At 37.2% G+C, this 22,405-nt stretch overlaps 1 protein-coding gene across 17 annotated transcripts in view; it reads right to left on the bottom strand.

Moving 5' to 3' along the window:
• The window catches only part of LOC112755198 (soyasapogenol B glucuronide galactosyltransferase), a 60,597-nt gene that overhangs the window by 2,058 nt on the left and 36,134 nt on the right, over positions 1–22,405 (bottom strand). For 2 of the 17 annotated variants that reach the window (XR_011874582.1, XR_011874585.1), the window contains 2 exons: positions 10,143–10,242; positions 1,193–1,386 (listed from right to left, as the gene is read on the bottom strand). The exons of 2 other annotated variants lie outside the window; for them this stretch is intronic. The gene's annotated coding sequence lies outside the window, so the exon portion shown is untranslated. Of the gene's footprint in view, positions 1–966; positions 6,021–10,142; positions 10,243–17,783; positions 18,251–22,405 lie in introns of those variants that run through there. 13 more of the 17 variants (XM_025803139.3, XM_072221281.1, XR_003178944.3 and 10 more) reach the window with 11 other exon arrangements.

Genomic DNA, 22,405 nt, shown 5'->3' with positions numbered 1-22,405 from the left:
TACTAAATGGATTATATGTTAATTTTACAATATCGTTTACCAAATTATTTTCTACAAAAAAAAGTCATGTTTATTTTGTTCTTAAGCATATCATGAGTTTATTCTGTTATTTTGATTTGCCAAATATAACTGTTATATTTTTCAAAAAGGTATCTTTAAAAGTTATTTTTTTAACAAGCTAATTTTGATGGGCGAAAGTTTTATCAAACTAGTTTATATGGTTTTAGTGTTTATCTTTGAGAGTAAGAGTAAATTTGGTACAACTTGTGTTTTTTAAGAATAGCTTATTAAGATGTCTTTTTAAAGATAGTTTTTTAATAAAGTTATAATAGCTATATTTAGTAAATTAAAATACAATTGGTTTTCAATAGATACAAGTTATAACAATTGTACGTGATAAAATTGATTTCAAAGTTTAAACTAACTTTAATAGAGAAAATTAAAATAAAAAATAAAAATAAATTTAGATATTTATTAATATATAAAATTATATTAAATTTTGTAATTTTGAAAAACATGAGTTATTTTTTAAAAGTATCTTCATATATATACTTTCGAAAATACTCTTACCTTATTAAAATTTAAAATTACTAATACATAATTTCTTGATTTACCAAATATAAATTAAAATATTTTGAAAATTACATGTACCTTTCTAATACTAAGCTAGTAAGCTTTACGACACATTCTCTCTGAATAAACATGAACTGTTTTATGTATCTTCAAAGTGGCTACTTACGTAACCAATAACTAACTCCTTAGTCGAAGATTTTCTGGTTAGCATATCAAGACCTTTCATGAATTAATTCATCGTAATTTTACAACTTACAAGCAATTACAATAGAAAGTAGAAACCTTCACTATACGCAATCGTAGATTTACCCCAAAATTTATTAAATTCAAACATAAAATTCCAAGAGGCACCCAAAATTAAACAAGAATCGATAATTCGATATAGAAGCATACCTGGTCTAGAAAACTCCTTGGAAACTTTTTTAGGCCAAAGGGAGGTGTTTAGTTAGTATCGCCTTCCGGCAGTTATGTCAGAGGGAAAGGGTCTGAAAATACACATACTAAATTATGAATTGCTTACCCTACTTACCTCTATGATGACCAAATAGAATATTATTCTACCTTTTAGTATTTATTTTTTTTAGTTTTCTTCTTTTACGTTTTGGCCGGAATACTTATAAAAGGGGAAAATGCAACTTATAGATAACCATTTGGCTGAGGAAGGGAAATACAAACAAATATTATTTGTCTTTACTTTTTTTAATTAGTATTTGTTTTTGTGAGGTTTGGCTTTGGTATCGTTTTCCGGCAATTATCTCCAAGTTTTTCGTCATGAGTTATACCTCGACACCAAAAGAACAAAGAGGTAGTCACCTGCAAAAAATATTCCGACATTCAAGTCAGTGAGTTAATTATAAGTTCTGTATTCAAGTAATTCTTAAATCAATGTCTTATCTTTTGTTTCTGCTTAACCTCTCTCTTATAATAGGGATAAGCATTTAGAAGTCGTTTTGCGGTTACCGAGTTATACTATTTTGATACGTTTAAGATATATCATCGGGATGAGTTCATTCATGTATTATTGGAGCATGCTTTTGGCAGTTTGTGCAAGTCTTCGCTTTTTCGAAACAATCTTTTTGTATGCTCGGCTAGAAGAATTCTGCGCAAAGTATTTTGGAAGATAAATTCCGGACTCCTACATGTGTAGCACAGATGCCTTTATGGGCTTCTGCTAAATCAAGATCCGTTTCGGACCTGTCCAAGCATTTTAAAAGTGGGCAAGTATAGCCTTGTCTATATAGGGTGTTATTTAACATGGTAAAGAAAGAAGATTGTTGTTGAAACTGTTTCAGATCATCAAACTCGTGGTGGTATAGTTTTAGTTTTTAAATACTGGATATAAGGTAATCACCAATCATAAACCTGAGCAACACTTAAAACATCGGTGAGATACATACTTTGTGTAACTAAAGTAGATTGTAATAAGGTAGAAGTATGTGATTGTGTGCTTGCTAGATTAGATAAAATATCAGCTCTATAATTTTATTCCCTCGGGATATGATGAATTTTAAATTTGAAAAATTGAGAAATAAGAGATTTGACGATATCAATATATTTTACTAAAAGAGGGCCTTTGACTTGGAATAATTGATTTACCTGAAACTACTAATAAAGAATTACAATGTACCTTTAATTAGGAAATATGTAGGTCTATTTCTAACCTTAAGCCAGCAATGAGTGCTTCATATTCAGTTTGATTGTTGTTTGCCTTGAATGAGAAATGTAAAAAGTGTTCCAAGATAATTCCATTACCATCTTCAAGGAGAATTCCAACTCCACATCCTTGTGGGTTAGAAGCACCATCAACATAAAGCATCCATCCAATAGAATGATCCTCGGAATTAGGAGCTGTAAACTCGGTGACCAAGTCAACTAGGTATTGTGATTTGATGGATCTTCGGCTTCGATATCAAATGTCAAACTTAGAGAGCTTGACAGACCACTTCATAAGTCGGCTGACTAACTCTGGTTTAGTCAGTACTTGTCTAATGGTTGCTTAGTCCGAACATTAATGATATGACTTTGGAAGTAAGGTCGAAGGCGACTAGCTGAGAATACCAAACTCAGGGCAAGCTTTTCTATCTTCGGATAACGAAATTCGGCATGTTGTAATGATTTGCTAACAAAGTAAACAGGCTTTTAGATTTTATTCTTTTCTATGACAAGAACATAACTAACAGCCTAATCAGTGATGGATAAATAAAGATTAAGTTCCTCCCCATATTCAGGCTTTTATAAAATTGGAGGTTTTGAAAGAATAACTTTAAGATTTGAAAAATCATTTTCACATTCATCATCCCAATTAAAATTTATTTTTTTTCAGTGATTGGAAAAAATAAAAGGATTTAGAAGTTAAGTAAGGTAAAAATCTTGATAAAGTAGCAAGTCTCCCTTTTAACCATTGGACCTCCTTTATTGTTTGAGGACTCTTCATCTTTAACACAGCTCAACATTTGTCAGGATTGGCCTATATACCTCGGCTTGTAAGTAGAAAATCGAGAAATTTACCTCCTTGAACACCAAGGCACGTTTTTCAGGGTTTAGTTGCATGTTGTACTTTCTTATTTGAGCAAAAATTTCAATAAGGTCGTCAACGTGAGGCTTGCCGATCTTGGTTTTTGTCACCATGTTATCAACATAGATCTCCATGTTCTGACCAATTTGCTTGGCAAATACCTTATCCATAAGTTTTTGATAAGTAGCCTCTGCATTCTTAAAGCCAAAAGGCATAACTTTATAGTAAAAATTACCATTTTCAATTATAAAAACAGTTTTATCTTGATGTGAAAGATGCATCAAGATCTAGTTATAACTAGAATATGCATCCATAAAGCGTAAAGTTCCAAACCATGGCATTATCAACTAAAGAATCAATAGATGGTAAAGGATATGCATCTTTTGGGCATGTTTTGTTTAAATCAGCAAAGTCGACACACATGCGCCATTTACTATTATATTTTTTTACTATGACAACGTTAGCTAACCAAGTTGTAAACCTGATTTCACGTATGAAGCTAGCATCAATGAGCTTTTTAGTCTCTTCCAAGGATGCTTGTCTTTTATCCATACCAAGGTTGCGCTTTTTCTGTGCTATAGGTCGGATGGATGAATTTAATGCAGTTTGTGAGAAATAATAGAGAGGTCGATGCTGGGCATATCTGCAGGAATCCATGCAAATAAATATGCATTTTGTTGTAAAAATTGTTGGAGTGTATCCTTTTCGTGTCCCTTCAAAGTTGTACCTACATAGATGAACTTGTTTGGATCGTTAGTTAAAGAGATCTTTTGTAATTCCTTCGTTGGGGTAGGTCGGTCTTGTAGCTCGACTCGTAGATCTAACTCGGCTAATGGTGGAAGATCAAGCGAATTGTGAACAACGTTTATCTGTGCACCTATAGCTCGGTTTGAAGTAGGCGTTTTCAAACTGATATTGTAGCAATTCTGAGCTTCACGGTGATCACTGTGAATAGTTGTAATAAAGTTGTCCTGCACATGAAACTTAACACACAGATGAATTGTAGATACTATAGCATCAAACTTATTTAGAAAAGGACAACCAATTATTAAGTTATAAGGATTGAAACAATCAACCACAAGGTATTGAGTATCTAAAGTTTTGGTTAGAGGATTCTCATCCAGTGTGGTTTCTAACCACACAAATCCTAAAACCGGTACACATTTACTTAAAAATCCCACTAAGTCTTCAATGGATGGCAGTATGTGATTGCTCAACTTTATTTTCTAAAATGTAGAGTAGAAGAGGACATCAGCGCTGGTTCCGAGATCTAGCAATACCTTGCGGACTATTAGATCCCCCTCCCCCCCCCAATTGAATAGAGATAACAACTGGGTCATCTAAGTTTATTTCATTTGTATTAAAGTCGGATGGTTTGAACATCATTTCTGGAAAGTTAGGAAGAGGTTGAGGATTGTTAATTGCACCTTCCACGGATAGCATAGCTCGGTAGGTGCGCTTACGAGCAGAGCTCATAATTCCACCACTAGCAAAGCACCCAGATATACAATTAATGACACCTTGGGGTTGATCAGGTTGACCACAAGTTGTTTTCTCCTTGTCGCGAGAAAATTTTCCAGTAGAAGAGCGGTCGGCAGAATGTGTTGTGCACTTTTGAATGTAGCCGCCGATGTATTTATCCAAATGTCCCTGTCAAGCTAATCGCTCTAACAGGTCTTTAGCTACAACACACTCATTAGTAGTGTGTCCGTGTCTTTTATGAAAAGCACAATATTTCGACTTATCCACATTCTTCAGATCTTGATAATTCCCAGCCTTCCGAGGAGGTTTAATGAGTTTTGCATTCAGGATCTCTTTGATTATCACCTCTCTCTTGTTGTTGAATCGTGTGTAAGAATCATAACGGGTTAATAAAAAAGGTTTCTTGTTGTCTCGAGCTTTATCATCGTCCTTATTATTGTGGCTTTTCTTTGACCTTCGAGCTTGGTGGAACCCTTCAATCTCCATTTGACCTTTAGCTTTCTCTCGAAACTCGGCTAAGGTTCTTGGCTTGGCCACGGTTATGGATTCTTAAAACTTTCCCGCGCGAAGTCCACTCTTAATAGCATGTAGGTGCACCTTTGGGTGGAGATTTGGAATGCTCATTACTACCTTAGTAAATCGAGTAACATATTCCCTAAGGCTTTCATGTTGTCCCTACTTGATTGTGTTTAAATAATCGGAGTCAAGCAAATAAATGGAAGATGCAGCGAACTGATCTTCAAATAACTTGGCTAGCTCCTGAAAGCGTGAAATAGAATCTTCAGGCAAAGAGAAAAATTAATCAAGTGCATGACCATCTAAAAAAGTAGGAAAACAATGACATAAAATAGGGTCAAAAGCACCATTTACTATCATTATGGAACAAAATTTTTTGACGTATTTTTTCGAATCATTCAAGCCATCATAAAGAGTTAGTGTCATTGGTAATGCAAAGTTTTTCGGCAATTGGAAATTCATGACATCTACTGTGAATGGTCCAACTACGTTGTCCAATTCGTCGTCTTCATTGTCTGGTTGATCCTCCTCTGGTTGCTGAGTTTCAGAAACATGTGTTGGATCGGAATTTGCTTCCTCATCATCCGATTGTTTGTTGTGATCATCATTATGAGTTATTCGAGCATTTGTTAGCTTGGCTATTTGATTCGTCATTCTTTGATTTTCTTATGCCATGAGCTGATTAGCTTGTTGTAATTCTATTACCATCCGAAGAAGTTCGGATGGCGTTGGAGGAGGTTGGTCAGCCATAAACAAATCTAAAAGTTCTAAAGCCTAAAGAAAAAAGTTTTTTTCCTAATTATTGGCCCCACGGTGGGCGCAAATTATTCTTGTGAGGTTTGGTTGTGGTATAGCTCGTTCTCCGGCAATTATCTCCAAGCTTTTCGTCGGGATGAGTTGTACCTCGGCACCAAGAGAACAAAGAGGTGGACACCTGCAAAAAGGTACTCTGACGCTCAAGTCAGTGAATGAATCATAAGTTCTGTACTCAAATAATTCTTAAATCAATGTCTTACCCTTTGTTTTTGCTTTTCCTCTCTTTTATAACAAGGATAAGCATTTAGAAGTTGTTTTGCAGATACCGACTTTTAATAGTAATGTATGAAGATATATCATAACGTTTTGATGTGTTTACGATATTAGTAGCCAACTTATAACATATATGTTAAGTTTATATTTGTGTAACCAATTTATAACGGACATATCAATATTAAAAGACAAATTTTTATATTTCTTTATTATATATACTATATTTTTTGTGTCAAATAAATTAGACACTATAATTTTAAACATTATAAATTCACCTACATCACATTTACACACACAATACTTAAAGAATTTGGGAAGATAAATGGTAGGGCAACCAGATTTTGGAAGAGTAGGAGATGGTAGGGCAACCAGATTTTGGGAAGATAAATGGCTCCAAGTAAGAAAGCTGAAAGAGAACTTTCCGAGACTCTTCTTGATTTCAAACCAAAAAGGATCAGTTATTGGGGATTGTGGGTTTTGGGATGGGATAGAGTGGGTGTGGCACTTCCAATGGAGAAGAGAGCTCAGACAATGGGAGACAAATGTACTGGACCAGTTGCTACTTGCCCTGCAGTTTGTTAGATTGATAGCAGATGTGCAAGATAGAGTGGTGTGGAGATTTCACAAGGAAGGCGTTTATTCAACTAACTCATTTGTGCAGGTTTTGCAGGAAGAGACTATGGATGAGGAGCTATTGCGTTACAAATACACAAAAGACATTTGGAAAGGACTAGTCCCGCCACGAGTGGAATTGTTCTCCTGGTTTGTTTTGGTAGGCCAAGTCAATACAAAGGATCGGCTTAATAGACTGAGTGTCCTACAGCAGAATGATACCATGTGTATGCTATGTAAGAAAGATGTTGAGAATATACAACATCTGTTTATTACGTGTGAGTACTCTTGGCAGGTGTGGTGTGCTTGGATATCGGCGTTTGGACAAGAGTGGATCATGCCTGGTACTGTGAAACAGCAATTTGAGAGTTGGAGAGCTGTCCCAATGAGAAAAGAGATACGCAGGCATTGGATAGTTGGTTTCTTTTCAGTGATATGGACTATATGGTTACGTAGAAATGACGTCATTTTTAACAACAAGGCAACATGGGTTAGAGACTGCGTGGATCAATCCTTCTCATTTGCTAGAGATTGGTATTGTAAATAACTCATGTTGTTGATGGCAATGCCGGAGATGACATAGAAGTTGTACGACAATTTTATTTTATTTTGTAACTCTTGCTCCACATATGTGTCGAGCTTTTTCTTTCCAAAAAAAAAAAAAGAATTTATCTACTGTTTGGCTTAACCAAGTCTAACCCCAGATACACTTGTTGTAAGACATATATAATAATCACAAACCACTAAACTAAAGTATTGTGTGCCTATATTATACTTCAATGCTTAAAAAAAGGGATAAAATAACATTTTTGGACAAAACATGACGACCTTCTTTTAAATAAGATGGATGCTGCCATACATATTCATATGATATATAGGATACATAAACTATTTTGTAATATCATTAAAAAAATAAAAAATAAAGAGACACAAATATGTTATTTTTCTCTTCTCTCGGTATTTTTTTACTCTTTGAATCTATATCAGAAATTTAGAAAATTAAGAGTGAGACTCGAATTCGTAATCTCTAAGTGAATATGAGAAGATTATATCATTTGAGTTATAGCTTGTTGGCTGTTATGCTTTATGTTGGATCGTTGGAATTAAAGCCTTTTTATTGTTCTCTCCGTCATTTAATTTTTGAAATATGCACTTTCGCATGGTTCACTTGTTCGTTTCTGCTTAGTATGGTTTCGTCATGATTTATATAGCTGAATTTTAAATGTTCCTTTGTTTATGAATGGTTTAATCCTTGCTCCTTGTTCTTTGTTATTTTTTTGTTTGCTTTTGCTTATTGCAGAGTAAGGACCAAAACATTGTTATGCTAACACGTCCGGAGATAAATTAAAAAAAAAAAAAAACGATTCTTATTTTAAAACAAAAGAGTATATTTTTGAGGAAATACAGAGAGCTAATGGAGTAGGAATGAACGCAGATCGGATCGGATTGGATATGGCCAAAATTTCGATCCGATCCGCACTAAAATCATCGGATCGGATCCAATATCTGTAGTTTTTAAGTTTGGATCCGATCCGAACGGATCGGATATCGGATATATCCGCAAAACACAAAAATATTTTTAAAAGTTTATTTTTATTAAAAAAATATCAATAAAATTTATTTTTCTATTCTTTTAAATATGTTTACTCTTAAAATAATATTAAACATACATTTCTTAAATAATAAATTAAAATAATACAACATATATGATAATTATTAGTTGAAGTAAAATATAAAAAGAATATTTATTTATTTATTTCTTTATTTTTGCGGATATGCGGATCGGATATGCGAATATCTACAAAAAATCCACAATCCGATCCGATTAGTGTATGGATCTGATCCGATCCGATAGCTTTGCGGATCGGATCCATATCCGCAATTTTCAGATTAGATTCGGATAAATACCGCAGATATGCGGATCGGATCCGATCCATGAACACCCCTACAATGGAGTATCTATACAATGTGTACAATAGGGGTATAAGGATGTTCGATTCAGTAGGATATCAGATGTTTATTATCCCTGATACCCGGATGGTTATTCTGAATAGTATGAGTGTATTGTGTTTGAAAAATTAGTAGTATTTTACCTTGAATGTTCATTTTTTAACTCATATTGAGTCAAATAAATAGCCCATTGTACACATTGTACAAATACTCCATTGACTCCCTAGTAGGATTCATATTTTTTTTCAAACTAGAAAAGATACTTGACACAATTTTTTTAACTATTTATATATTAAATAAATTTAATTTTGATGCATTGTTCAATGTAAAATAGTTTTATATGTACATCTAATTACGTAATATCACATCAATAAAAATAATTAGATCACGTAAATGATCATCTAAAAATAAAAATAATTAGATCACGTAAATAATCATCTAAAAAAACCGATGTGATTGCACAACTGTAAAAAACACTTTACACGCTCAATGCATCAAAATTAAACTTAAATTAAAAACTTTTACCTTGATTTAACTTGGGAATGTGCTAATAACCCAACAATTTAATTGCATCCTTGATAATTAATTCTAATTAACCATCTTAACTAAAATTAACATATTCTTGGTATACCCGTGTTCTATTATGTGTTGTTAGGTTTATACCGAGGTGGCAAACAGGCCTAAACCTGCCGGATCGCCTGCGTAATCCGCCAAAAAAAAGGGTCGGGCTGAAAAATTGAAACTGCCAAAGAGCAAAAGTCCGCCTAACCTGCACCGCTTAAACCGCGGGCTTTGGCGGGATGTGGCAGACTTTTTCGCTGGGCTTATTTTTTTTTTTTTTGTGCAAAGGAGTATTTTTGTAATTTTTTTTGCAAAATCCAACTTTCCCCAACCCAACTTACAAGAGTACGAAGATGAAAATTGAGTGTTTTCGATTATGTTTATATTGCTTTGGAGACAATATTTATAATTATGTTTTGGATTATGTTTATTTTACTTTGGAGACAATATTTATAATTATGTTTTAGATGAAAACTTGGTTTATAATTATGTCTATTAGATATTTATAATTACAAATACTTTAATATTTGTAAATATAAAAGAAATTGTTTATCTCTTTAGAAATTATAACTTTATTAATATGGTTGTAAAAATTATATATATTATTTAGTAGTTAATAGTAAAAAAAAAAAAAAAAAGGAAGAACTTTGGCAGGCTTAACCCGCCAGCCCACAGTTAGGCAAGACGGGACGGACTTCCCTGCTTGCCACCCTTAGTTATGTATCTCAAACTAAATTTTAATAATTAGCAAATAAATTTTATTTTAAAATTTTAATTATTTTGTGAAAACTAGATAACATTAATCCAAGCTATAAAAAGGAAACTTGATATCTCTATGATATGGGATAAGCAATATAGTTTGTAACCTCATAACGTGATTTTAAGCTACCAATACCAAGCTTACCTCAAAACTTACAAGTCATGATTCCATCATTTCGGAATTGGAAGTCACCCGCATAAAAGACCTCCGAAGAGAGAATTCATGCAAAAATGGGAAGTTTTGGCTTCAAAACATTAATGAGCATACTCAACAAGTCAACCATTTGAATGTTGAATTAATCAAATATATGTCCATTTTTCATATAAATACCAAATAATATTCATAATATCTACGTAATGAATAAGCAAGAATAATGTTTACATAACTAATTACTTAATAATCCAAATGTCATAGTTATTCTGAAATACAAAATCATCATCTCTTAGGGAGATTGTTCACCACCATCATTCTGTTGGGAATAATATACCATTTCCCCTTGAGAAAACATCTTTGACAGAGAAATAAAATAGACACAATCACAACACAAGAATTTAACGTGGAAACTCCAATTACCGGAGAAAAAACCACGGCCGTTGTCAAATGACAACCAGAGAATATCACTATGTGAAAATTGTTACAACACATAGAGTTCTTTCTCTCACCGGCACCCCAGTACACCCACACTCTCTCAAACAAATATCTAACTACACCTCACAACACTCTCTAATCAAAGAGTACAGAGGAAAAGAAAAATCAGATACAAGCTTAAAGTGTTTCTGACTGGTGCAAAAAACAAATGGAGAACTTAGCCTCATATTTATAGCCTAGGCCACCCACTCCATTTGATATCCTGAGCAATGTGGGACTAATTCAACCAAATCCTAACAATCTCCACCTTGATTGAAATAGTCACACATCTTCAGCTTCCATTGTCAACACCGACAATTCTTTGCTGCCATTGTCTATACCGACAATCATAGTTCAGAGAACTATCATACTCCACCATGAAAGTATACTCACTTGGAATTAGACCACTCCAAGCATTTCGCCTTGGTACAGATCGAAATCTTGCTGAAAATTCATGGTGCAACTTCCAAATTGGCTTTTCCTGGAAGTTCTTCAGCCATCGACCTAACTCCGCCACACACCTTGCATCTCAACGCCAACCAATGCCCGTGTGCAATTGTGGACCCGATTGCCACAACTCATCCTTATCCATGGCAGTGCGGTAATACCATGAGGATACTTCTTGTCTTCTAGAGAACATCATCTTCTCTCGTAGAGAGAGCAACCAGAGATCTTCTCCTTCAACGCCTTGTGCAAACCTGATTGTATCAACACATCCTTGACTTGTATTTGCCACAAGCCAAAATTGATTCTTCCATCAAATTTCTCTATTTCAAGCTTCACAGCACTTGAATATCCTGACATTGTTGCAACTGTATACTGGAATAGTATAAACCGTGTACTAGGAAGGGTCCCTAGGAAAGAGAGGTGGGTCACAATGGACACACTTAAATACCAAGTCTTTCCTTAGCCAGAACCTTTCCAAACAGCACTCTCACAGTGTCACACTGCCTTCCAGCAACAACAACAGCAACCAAAGATCAACCTCATGCCACAGGACAAAATTCTTTTCTGATGTGGAAGGTCAGACTAGGCTGCAACCACAGAGCATACTAAGAATAAATCCCACCGAACCGAAGCTCTGATACCACTTGTTAGGAATAATACACCATTCCCCCTTGAGAAAACATCTTTGACAGAGAAATAAAATAGACACAATCACAACACAAGAATTTAACATGGAAACTCCAATTACCGGAGAAAAAACCACGGCCGTTGTCAAATGACAACCAGAGAATATCACTATGTGAAAATTGTTACAATACATAGACTTCTTTCTCTCACCGGCACCCCAGTACACACACACTCTCTCAAAGCAAATATCTAACTACACCTCACAACACTCTCTAATCAAAGAGTACAGAGGAAAAGAAAAATCAGATACAAGCTTAAAGTGTTTCTGACTGGTGCAAAAAACAAATGGAGAACTTAGCCTCATATTTATAGCCTAGGCCACCCACTCCATTTGATATCCTGAGCAATGTGGGACTAATTCAACCAAATCCTAACACATCCTATACTGCATTTGTTTCTTCACCCTTTAGTTGAAGGTTTGGAATTTCAAAATTCAGTTTTTTTTATCATATGTTGCAACAATTGGTTATTGAGTTCAATTCCTTTTTCTTTTTTTTTCCAACATAGTTCTCAAGACTTTGTTCTCCTCTTGGAATTTCTTAAACATTTTTTCAAGTTCCGACCTTCGTAACTGTTACGATGGGTAACCGGAGATTAATGGGCTGGACAGTATTGGTTGGCCCAAACGTATGAAAGAGGAGGCTTGCGAGTAGATCTGGAACTCGGGGACCTCCGTCCGGCTCGTTCGCGTGAAAGAATGGGGGGGGGGGTGGTACCTGCAAAGACGCTCCGATGCCTAAGTCAGCAAGGGTGTGAGCAGGTCTAGAGAGTATTGGGACTTAGAGATACCTGAGAAGTGTCAGTGTATTTATAGTGGTGAATGATGACAAGTCATCTTAGCCTATTTTAGCTAGTCTTTTTCTTTAGTTTTCCTTAGAATTATGCACTTTCTTGAGCTACAAGCAAGCTAATTGAGTAGATTTTCATGTTTCCCTTGATTGAACCAACCATATATGAATTCATGCCATTTCATGAGGTTTTGTGCTATATTTGTTGCATATTATGAAAGAATGAATATCTCATGATTTTGAGCATAGCTTTGATTAGTTTGGTTGATTAATGATAGGTGAAGAAAGCTTGGAGAAAGGTTGAAGCAAAGAGGAATGGCTAGAAGTGAAGAATGGAATAAATGGAAGTTGATCCTGGAGGCATGAAGTTAGCCCCAACGTTAGCCCCCTAACTTGGAGGCTAACGTTGGGCATGAAGATCACTCCCTGGACTCCCCACGTTTGAGCCAACGTTAGCCCCCTAACTTGGAGGCTAACGTTGGCAAGAGAAACTTGAAACTCATCCCTGGGCCAGCCAACGTTTGCGCCAACGTTAGCCCCCTAACTTGGAGGCTAACGTTGGCACATGAGTTATAAAGGGGGAGAAGGCCAACGTTTGCGCCAACGTTAGCCCCCTAACTTGGAGGCTAACGTTGGCACATGAATCACAAAGGGAGGGGCACCAACGTTTGCGCCAACGTTAGCCCCCTAACTTGGAGGCTAACGTTGGCGCCACTAGCACTAAGCAAGGCCAACGTTAGGGTCAAAGTTAGACCCCTAACGTTGGCACCAACGTCCAAACCAGAGAATTATGCTTGCTGCTATGAAAAGTTAGGGTCAAAGTTAGACCCCTAACTTTGGCCCTAACGTTGGGACCAACTTTGGCTAACTTCAAAACCGGTTCAATTGGTTCACTTCGGTTCTTCTTCAAACTTCAAGAGCAATCAACCAAGGCCTCTTTCAACCCAATTCCACCAAGAACAAAGGCCCAACTCAAGGCTTGAAGATCATTTTGGAAAGTGTATAAATAGGATAGAATTCAAGTTATTAGGGGAGCTTTCCTTTTGGAATTTTCATAATAGTTTTCGGAGAGCTTTTGAACTTGAGTGAACTTTAATTTCTTTGCTTTCATTGCTTTCATTTTCCATTTACTTTTGTCTTGGATCTTGGATTGGAGAATTGAAGAAATTCTGTTTCAATCTCAATCTTGGATCTCTCTGTTTATTTACTGCTTAATTGAATTCCATTTCCGGTTCATTGTTCTTCATCTCTTTTCTTTGCAATTTACAATTTCCTTGCTATTGTTCTTGTTGGATCTAGGAAGGCATTGAGATCTAGACTTGGTTTTCTAGTCTCTGGGTCCTGAGATCTAAATTTCTCATTTCAATTCCCTGTTTATTGCTTTTTCTGTTCATTTACTTTACTGCTTCAAGATCCGGTTCAATCCCAATTCCCTTTCCCTCTTCTGTTTGATGCAATTTAATTTTTCCTTGTTTAAATTCTGCAAATCCATTCCCCAATTCCCTTTACATTTCAAGCAATTTATATTCCTTGCACTTTAAGATTCCGCAATTTACATTTCTTGCACTTTAAGTTTCTGCCATTTAATTTCTTGTTCTTTAAGTTTCAGCAATTTATTTCTTGTTCTCTTTACTTCAATGCAATTTACATTCTGCAAGTCACACAATCATCAACCAAATCTTGATTCGCTTGACTAAATCAACCACTAAACTAAAATTGCTCAATCCTTCAATCCCTGTGGGATCGACCTCACTCCCGTGAGTTTTTATTACTTGATACGACCCGGTACACTTGCCGGTTGGATTGTGATGTTTAGTGAGAGATTCGTTTCTCACCAAAATATCTCATCAAGTTTTTGGCGCCGTTGCCGGGGATTGATTAGATTGACAATGATTAAGTGGGGTAGTAGTTTAGATCAAGCAATTTTTCTTTTCGGTTTCTTTAATTTTTGACTAACCCACTAACTGTTTGAATTTTTGCTTAAGCTAACTCAAACTTCATTCTAGCAATAGATTGAAGTGTCACTGGTTTTTGTGTGTTTCTTGTGTTTTGCTTGTATGTCAGATACAAGAAGAGAAGCAAGAGAAAAAAATGTTGCTGGAGAGGAAGAATCAGATGAAGAATATCATGAATTGGAGGAACACTCAACAAATCCAACAAATCCACCAGTGAGAATGGCCAACAACAATGGTCAACCCCAGAGGAGAGTCTTGGCTTCATATACACTTGCTAATCCAAGGCATTGTGGGAGTAGCATCCTTACCCCAAATGTCGATGCAAATAACTTTGAATTGAAGCCCCAACTCATCACCTTGGTGCAGAACAACTGTTCCTATGGAGGAGGCCCCTTGAAAGATCCAAACCAGCATCTATCCACCTTCTTGAGGATATGTAACACAGTGAAGACCAATGGTGTGCATCCTGACAGTTACAAATGGCTGCTATTTCCATTTTCCCTCAAAGACAAAGCCACTCAATGGTTGGAGTCATTTCCAAGAGATAGCATCAACAACTGGGATGATCTAGTAACCAAGTTTCTTGCCAAGTTTTACCCACCTCAAAGAGTTATTAGATTGAAGACTGAAGTTCAAACATTTACTCAGATGGATGGAGAGTCATTGTATGAAGCATGGGAGAGATACAAAGCTTTACTCAGGAAGTGTCCACCAGAGATGTTTAATGAATGGGATAAACTCCAAAATTTCTATGAAGGACTGACAATGAAAGCTCAAGAGGCACTTGACTATTCAGCAGGAGGCTCAATGCAACTCATGAAGACAGCTGAAGAAGCTCAGAACCTCATTGACATGGTGGCTAACAACCAATATTTCTTTGGCCATCAGAGACAACACCAACCATCACTAAGGAAAGGAGTGTTAGAAATGGAAGGGGTTGACACCCTCCTAGCTCAAAACAAGATAATGCAGCAGCAGATTCAAGAACAATTTGAGCATATGGCTAAAAAGATTGATAGTTTACAAGTTGCAGTAGTGAATACAAGCCAACCATCAACCACATGGGGACAAAATGAAGAAAACCAGGAAAATCAGCAGCAGGAACAACCTCAATATGTGCACAACCAAGGCTCATGCCAAAATGAGGTTTATGGTGACACCCACAAACCATCCTGGAAGAACCATCCAAATCTCAGATGGGGAGATAACCACACCCACAGCCAGCAACCGTGGCAGAAAAACTCAAACCAAAACAACTCAAGAAACACAACTTACTCAAACCACGACCAGCAAAACGCTAATAATAATCAATACAAGAAACCACAAAATACATATCAACCACCCCACCACAATCCACAAACTCATCAAAATAGCATTTCCGCACCAACATCTAACCCCCAAAACTACCACACTACCCCTACAAATAACTTCCAGCAACCACATTCCACCCCCATCATACCACCAATAGACCATCATGAAAGTAGAATTTCAAGTCTTGAGGCAGCCATACAAGCAATTGCTCAGTCCACTCAAAGCTTGGTCAAAATGCAAGAGAGAAATGAAGCCACCATGAAGAGCCTTGAACGACAAGTGGGACAATTGGCCAAACAAGCTGAACGGCCAACCAATGTTCTCCCAAGTGATACAATCTCCAATCCAAAGGACAAAGGAAAAGCTACAAAGTGGGAGGAGTGCAAAGCAATCATAGTGGGAAGTGAAAAGACTAGGGAGAAGGAAGCCATCAATCAAGAAGAACACAACAGAGAAGTTCCACAAGAAGAGACAGAAGAGAGAAGTGAAGAGGAGAGAACGACCAAGAATGCAAAAAGCTCAAAGAAAGATGTGGACATCCTTGAAACACAGCTACAAGAGAAGAAGGAAGGGATGAAGCCATATATCCCTAAACTTGCATATCCTCAAAGATTCAAAAAAGAAAACGAGGATAAGCAATACTCAAAGTTCCTGAACATATTCAAGACACTCAGCATCAATATTCCGTTCTTAGAAGCACTTGAACAGATGCCATTATATGCTAAATTTATGAAAGAAGTGCTAACAAAGAAAAGACCCTTGAAGGAAGGACAGATTATTGAAATGACAATGGAGTGTAGTGCTATTCTCCAAAGAGGTTTACCAGAGAAGAAGGAGGATCCTGGAAGGTTTTATATACCTTGTACCATAGGAAACATAACTATTGAGAAATCATTCTGTGACCTTGGTGCAAGTATAAACTTGATGCCTCTATCTCTTATGAGGAAGTTTAAAATTTCTGAGCTGAAGTCCACACGAATAGTTCTCCAAATGGCTGACAAGTCCATTTAACGAGCACTTGGAGTTGTAGAGAATGTGCTGGTAAAAGTGGGAAAATTCCTTCTCCTAGTTGATTTTGTCATCCTAGATATGGAGGAGGATCCTAACACCCCCATCATCCTAGGGAGGCCTTTTCTTGCTACGGACAGAGCACTGATAGATGTTGAAAAAGGGAAATTGTTGCTGAGAGTACATGACGAGCACCTAGCATTCCATGTTTTTAAAACCCCACATGAGCCCACTCAAGAAGAAGAGTGTATGGAGGATAAGGCCAGAGATCAAAGTTTGAAGGAGGTAGTCAATGAGTTAGCTCCAAGACTTCCGAATCCATGCTTAAAAGAAGTAGAGATGGTGCAACAGACCAAAGAAATCAAGGAGGAACTAGATCCAAAACCTCCAGATGAGAAATTCAACATCTCAGATAAGGAACCACCAAGGCAGGGGGTATCTTTTGAGAAAGAAAAGAAGGAGAGGCCAAGAGGGTGGAGAAACAAGAAGATTCCTACTGAAGGCTTTTCACCAGGGGATAAAGTAGTGTTAAACACCCAACCAATGAAGGTGTCCCCACAATCATCCGAATACTACACTGTAAACCGGGTTCTTTCACTTGAACACCTAGAGATCATCAAAGAGGAGACTGGAAGGAGGTCCACAGTAAGAGGAGAAAAGCTGAGGCACTATGATTTTCAACCCCCATGATCTAAGTGGATTGATGTCAAGCTAATGACAATAAAGAAGCGCTTGTTGGGAGGCAACCCAACCTGAGGTAGTTCACTTCTCATAGCTATTTCAATAAAAGGGTTAATCAGACTTATCTATATTGCAAGGAGCTAAGTTTGGTGTTGCACACCAAAATAAATTAAGAGAGAATGAAAGATTCTAAGTTTGGTGTTCCACCAAATTCTCATTTAAAAGCACATTCTCACCTTCTGCATACATGGATGCTAGCTCTGAGTAATCAGATAAACTAATTAACCAATTGTTTACTTTTTAGTTTTTCTAGTTTTTATTGTCTTTAACAAAGATAGGAGGATTTCACATATAGTTATTTTGATGCATGAGAAAGGTGGCAAGGAACTAAGTTTGGTGTTCACACACCAAAGTAAGTTCAAAAGCCTACAAGAAAATTCTGCACACTAACAAGTTACCTAAGGACTTGAGAAACAAGCAACTTCCATGAACTTTATAGGAATTCAATCACTCTCTTGGAAGGGTTACATACCATCAGCTGAGAGTAAGAAGAAGAAGCTACCAAGAGGTTGTATTGTCACTTAATTCTATCAGCATTGAACTGTTCTAATTTGGAAGTTTGAGAGTTACCATTGCAACAGTAACTGTTAGTTCAGTCATTTTGCATCTTGAGTGTTCTAGTTGAAATAAGTATGCTAGCTTAAGTATGTGCTTGTGTGTTCACTTAACAAAAAGCATGCTTTGTCCCCTGCATTTTCAATTCAATAAAAGAAATGTTTGAATGAGAAGTAAGATAGTCTCTGTTAGATAGAAGTAGAATAAAAGTAAGTGGTGGTATGTGTGTGATTGTACAATAGCTTACTTTTAGTGAATAAAGAGCTAGGATATCTCCTTCTAAGTAAAGAGTGGCCTACTGTCTATGAATCTCAATTAAATAAAAAATTCCTTGGTTAGAAAGAAAAACAAAAAGAAAGAAAGAAAAGAGATAGCCAAAAAGTGGCAGAACAAAAGGAAACAAAGCTGGACACCAATAGCTTGAACTTTAAAATATATGCCTGTGGTGTCTTTGTACTAGGATCTGCTTGGATTAGTAAGCTCTTAGGAGTGCATCAACACTCGGTGACTTGGGTTAACTAATCCGGGATCATCAGCTGAAAGTCCACTATCAAGAGCAACCTAACTACAAGGCATTTAGTAACCCAAAGAGGTGCTGGGCATCAATGTTTTAAGAAGGAATGTGAGCCAAGTGTCTATGGTGAATAATGTGTCAAGTATAAAGAAAAGAAAATGAACTTGCTACACATGACACTCAAATAAAGCTTTTGAATAAAGTAATAGCCAAGGATAAAGGAATAATGAGAGGTTATAGCAGTATGTCACTTGAAGCTTGAATGAGACTTTCTAGGCCTAGGAGTCAATAAGAAGTGAGTATTTGCATATCCACATAAAACCCCATGAACTATCAATAATACTCTGCTAGCATGAACTTCCTCTTCCATTTCATGCTTTCTTCTTAATAATTCATTTCTTGCTTGGGGACAAGCAAGCTTTAAGTTTGGTGTTGTGATGACAAGTCATCTTAGCCTATTTTAGCTAGTCTTTTTCTTTAGTTTTCTTTAGAATTATGCACTTTCTTGAGCTACAAGCAAGCTAATTGAGTAGATTTTCATGTTTCCCTTGATTGAACCAACCATATATGAATTCATGCCATTTCATGAGGTTTTGTGCTATATTTGTTGCATATTATGAAAGAATGAATATCTCATGATTTTGAGCATAGCTTTGATTAGTTTGGTTGATTAATGATAGGTGAAGAAAGCTTGGAGAAAGGTTGAAGCAAAGAGGAATGGCTAGAAGTGAAGAATTGAATAAATGGAAGTTGATCCTGGAGGCATGAAGTTAGCCCCAACGTTAGCCCCCTAACTTGGAGGCTAACGTTGGGCATGAAGATCACTCCCTGGACTCCCCACGTTTGAGCCAACGTTAGCCCCCTAACTTGGAGGCTAACGTTGGCAAGAGAAACTTGAAACTCATCCCTGGGCCAGCCAACGTTTGCGCCAACGTTAGCCCCCTAACTTGGAGGCTAACGTTGGCACATGAGTTATAAAGGGGGAGAAGGCCAACGTTTGCGCCAACGTTAGCCCCCTAACTTGGAGGCTAACGTTGGCACATGAATCACAAAGGGAGGGGCACCAACGTTTGCGCCAACGTTAGCCCCCTAACTTGGAGGCTAACGTTGGCGCCACTAGCACTAAGCAAGGCCAACGTTAGGGTCAAAGTTAGACCCCTAACGTTGGCACCAACGTCCAAACCAGAGAATTATGCTTGCTGCTATGAAAAGTTAGGGTCAAAGTTAGACCCCTAACTTTGGCCCTAACGTTGGGACCAACTTTGGCTAACTTCAAAACCGGTTCAATTGGTTCACTTCGGTTCTTCTTCAAACTTCAAGAGCAATCAACCAAGGCCTCTTTCAACCCAATTCCACCAAGAACAAAGGCCCAACTCAAGGCTTGAAGATCATTTTGGAAAGTGTATAAATAGGATAGAATTCAAGTTATTAGGGGAGCTTTCCTTTTGGAATTTTCATAATAGTTTTCGGAGAGCTTTTGAACTTGAGTGAACTTTAATTTCTTTGCTTTCATTGCTTTCATTTTCCATTTACTTTTGTCTTGGATCTTGGATTGGAGAATTGAAGAAATTCTGTTTCAATCTCAATCTTGGATCTCTCTGTTTATTTACTGCTTAATTGAATTCCATTTCCGGTTCATTGTTCTTCATCTCTTTTCTTTGCAATTTACAATTTCCTTGCTATTGTTCTTGTTGGATCTAGGAAGGCATTGAGATCTAGACTTGGTTTTCTAGTCTCTGGGTCCTGAGATCTAAATTTCTCATTTCAATTCCCTGTTTATTGCTTTTTCTGTTCATTTACTTTACTGCTTCAAGATCCGGTTCAATCCCAATTCCCTTTCCCTCTTCTGTTTGATGCAATTTAATTTTTCCTTGTTTAAATTCTGCAAATCCATTCTCCAATTCCCTTTACATTTCAAGCAATTTATATTCCTTGCACTTTAAGATTCCGCAATTTACATTTCTTGCACTTTAAGTTTCTGCCATTTAATTTCTTGTTCTTTAAGTTTCAGCAATTTATTTCTTGTTCTCTTTACTTCAATGCAATTTACATTCTGCAAGTCACACAATCATCAACCAAATCTTGATTCGCTTGACTAAATCAACCACTAAACTAAAATTGCTCAATCCTTCAATCCCTGTGGGATCGACCTCACTCCCGTGAGTTTTTATTACTTGATACGACCCGGTACACTTGCCGGTTGGATTGTGATGTTTAGTGAGAGATTCGTTTCTCACCAAAATATCTCATCAGTGAACCAATAACCACCGTTGGAGTAGTGTCGTTTTTAGGGTGTTAACCGTCCCTTTATCTTAGGGAAGTTAAGATATGGCTCGTGGAAGTGGTTAGAGAGATTCTAGGGGCAGTTACTCATGTAAATGAGTGCTTATCTGCCAGCTGACCCTACTTCCCGACTTCTTTAGAGCAAGTCGTAGTGAATACCGACTTCGTAGCGGCTGATTTGGTGAGGAGGTGAGGCTCAACCCTTTGGGTCGGGCCTTTTTACTTGGATCCTGGGCCTTAGCGTTGGGCCAGGGTATGAACAGTGCCCCTACTCGAGCCCAATTTCTTTTCAAGATTCGGGTTCGAGTATTTTACTCGGGATTGTAGCCGACTTGTTGGAGGACCAACGTGACGGTCTAAAACTGACATGACTTTTCGTGACCTTTTGGTTCTGACAGTTACGTTTAATCAAGCGTCGCGTTCGTTAGGGATGTGCGTAGGGATTGATGGTCTTGGTAACGGTGCGTCTTTATTAATGACTACCCCGTTTTTACCATTGTGCCCCTAACGTACTTATAAATACCTTCCCTCTCTTTTCTTGTTTCGTTTCTGCGATTTTTCAAATTTCATCTATTCGTGCTGCACTCTTGTGTTCGAAGGCTTTTACTTCCTCCAACCCTCATTTTCAGATAAAGGTTAGTTTTTTCTCCTTCTGTAACATGCTTTTCTATTTGCATGCCTTTATTTTGTAGATAGATAGGTTGGTTTTGTAGACTTCCGTTTAGTTCCGTATTCCCTCCCTTTAGAGACCGTGTTTTTTGATTTTCCTTTTCTTTTTCCCTTGTAGGTTTTTGTCACCTTTTTAAGAAAAGAAAATGGCTTCCGTAGATGTTCTTTCTCAGTGGGTTGATGTCACGGTCCTAGGGGAGGAACCTTCGGTTGATACTGAATTTATCACCCACCTTCGTACTCGCCACAGAATTTGTACTTCTGAGGAGGACGAGCCGAAGTATGAGTTGGTAGTCCCGGGTCCAGAAGACCGGGTTTGCTTCGGGAGGGCCAATGAAGCGGCCTCTCATTTTTTCTTTATGTATGAGTGTATGATCACCCGTTTGGGTGTTTTTCTTCCTTTTTCAAATTTTGAGATGTCTGTTTTGCATCACTGCCGAGTTGCCCCTACTCAGCTTCACCCCAACTCTTGGGGTTTTTTGAAAATTTATCAACTTATCAGCCAGGCTTTGGAGTTCCCGACCTCTTTGAAGATTTTTTTTCTATCTTTTTCATATGACCAAACCCTTTAGTGGGTTAAATAATAAGCAATAGTGGGTGTCTTTTCGAGCCATACAGGGTCGGAGAGTTTTCACCCTTTTTGACGAATCCTTCCATGACTTTAAAAATTATTTTTTCAAAGTGCAAGCTGTAGAGGGTCACCACCCCTTTTTTCTGGATGATACTTCTTCTCCTCGTTTTCCCCTGTACTGGTTGGAGGCCTCCCCCTATGAGAAATATGGTCTGGATGACCTAGATGAAGTGGAGGCGGCCGTTGTGGGG

This window comes from Arachis hypogaea, chromosome 16, assembly GCF_003086295.3.
Source record: "Arachis hypogaea cultivar Tifrunner chromosome 16, arahy.Tifrunner.gnm2.J5K5, whole genome shotgun sequence".
Classification (NCBI taxonomy): domain Eukaryota; kingdom Viridiplantae; phylum Streptophyta; class Magnoliopsida; order Fabales; family Fabaceae; genus Arachis; species Arachis hypogaea.
Note: the sequence above shows the minus strand (reverse complement) of the source record. Positions and strands in the feature narration are given on the sequence as shown.